This window comes from Neomonachus schauinslandi, chromosome 15 (assembly GCF_002201575.2).
Source record: "Neomonachus schauinslandi chromosome 15, ASM220157v2, whole genome shotgun sequence".
Classification (NCBI taxonomy): domain Eukaryota; kingdom Metazoa; phylum Chordata; class Mammalia; order Carnivora; family Phocidae; genus Neomonachus; species Neomonachus schauinslandi.
The window spans coordinates 34,844,957-34,847,311 of record NC_058417.1 but is presented as its reverse complement, the minus strand read 5'-3'; positions in this window follow the sequence as shown (position 1 = coordinate 34,847,311).

The following is a 2,355-nucleotide window of genomic DNA, read 5'->3' as shown; positions in this document are numbered from 1 at the left end:
GAGAGCGCACAAGCAGGCAGAGTGGCAGGGAAAGGGAGAAGCAGACTCCCTGCTGAGCAGAGAGTCTGACTCGGGGCTCGATCCCAGGACTCTGGGATCATGACCTGAGCCGAAGGCAGACGCTTAACATCTGAGCCACCCAGGCGCCCATAAATAAATCTTTAAAAAAAAAAGATATGCTTTCGGTGGTTTATCCTCTCTTATGTCTTCCACATAAAACTTCTGAATGACTTACTGCTAAATGTGACTTGCTTAAAAGAGTTAACTTGGTGGCTCTCCAGGAAGTAGATGCAGCATGACAGCCTGACCACAGAATTACTGGCCACTGGAAGAATTTAGGTCCTTGCCACCCTGACAAACATGTCTTTCCCCAGTTCCCAGAAGGAAACTTCTTGCTTCATCTGATGACCTTGCTTTATGATTTCATTTTAGCTGCAAGCACTTGTCTGAGCAAGCCTGTTTTTTCATGGATGGCTGAAGCCCTTTGTGAAGAGGTACACTTCACAGAGTTAATACCAAAAAGCACTGTGTCAGAATCCGAGACATGAATGTAATTAAAATCACATTGTATTTCCTGTTGGCTGCTGATGCAGACATTAAGAAAGTCTTATCTTCAATAGTACATTTAGAATGCCCTGTCATAGAAAATTAGTTTAAAATGATAGCTCAGAAAAGAAATATAAAAAGCTCTCATGCCATTTATTATTAATGTGATTTATGTTAAGTCTCTCAGTGGAATGCTGAAAATGTGCCAATAAATTAGTTCAAGAAATGGTGCAAAATTAAATATTAATGAAGTGCTCAAACAAGCACCAATTATACTACAGTATAAGTTTGTAAATATTTCCATAAGTAATTCCCACAGCATGTACAGGTAACACTGCAGTCCAAAAAAAAAAAAAAAAGAAAGAAAGAATCTTCATGAATTTATACCAAAACCTCTTTTTTTTTTAAACTAATAAATTTTCCAATTCAAAAATTTAATCTTAGCTTCTGGTTTCTAAAAAGGCAATAAGCTGTTAGTGTTTGCACGCGGATCCACAGAGCACGGATCGGCTCTACGTTGTGAGTGACAGAAAGCTCGAGTCACTTGGCTTAAACTAAAAGGAGAATTTGTTTGCATGTTTAACTGAAAAGTACAAAGTAAATGTGACTTCAGGCAAGGTTCCATGCAGCAGCTCGAAGGATGTCACCAAGAACCTGGTATCTTTCTGCCTCTCCCCTCCTCGCGGTTGTAATACTGAGAGCCCTACCTCTCGCCCCACTGCGGGACCAGGGCACTCAGTCACCCAGCTGTCCGGTGGCTTGACCCGTGATGGCTCACAGCTGAGGCATTGTTTCATCCTAGTAAGCACTCAGATACCTCCCATCCAAGTACTATCCTCTGCCTCGCCCAGGAATACGCAGCCTCCCAATGAATGGTCAGGGCGGGGGTACAATGCCAAGTCCTCTTGCCTCAATTTGAGACAGCTGCAGGACCAGCTAAGCCCTCTGCTACAACCCTATGGCAGTTCACCTTCTTCCTCTGCTCAATCCTCCCTGGTTTACCCTCTTACTGTTTCCCGAGACCACTGTCGTTTCTGAGACCACACCCCACTCGATTTCTGACATGCAAATCTCCACCACAGAATCTGTTTCCAGGGCCCCAGACCTGTGATAGTTGAGGCTAGGGAAGATTTTAGGAAGGAGATGCTAACACCAGTTGGGAGCTGGAAGGTGGAGCATAGCAGGCTGAAGTGGTGCAATTGTTAAAACTTTCACTGAGTTAGCCAAGATGCCCATCGACAGATGAATGGATAAAGAAGAGGTGGTATATATATACAATGGAATATTATGCAGCCATCAAAAGGAATGAGATCTTGCCATTTGCAACGATGTGGATGGAACTGGAGGGTGTTATGCTGAGCGAAATAAGTCAATCAGAGAAAGACATGTATCATATGACCTCACTGATATGAGGAATTCTTAATCTCAGGAAACAAACTGAGGGTTACTGGGTGGGGTGTGGGAGGGATGGGGTGGCTGGGTGATAGACACCGGGGAGGGTATGTGTTATGGTGAGCACTGTGAATTGTGCAAGACTGTTGAATCACAGATCTGTACCTCTGAAACAAATAATGCAATATATGTTAAGAAAAAAAAAAAGAAGAAGATAGCAGGAGGGGAAGAACGAAGGGGGGGGAATCGGAGGGGGAGACAAACCATGAGAGACGATGGACTCTGAAAAACAAACTGAGGGTTCTAGAGGGGAGGGGGGGCGGGAGGATGGGTTAGCCTGGTGATGGGTATTAAAAAGGGCACGTTCTGCATGGAGCACTGGGTGTTATGCACAAACAATGAATCATGGAACACTAC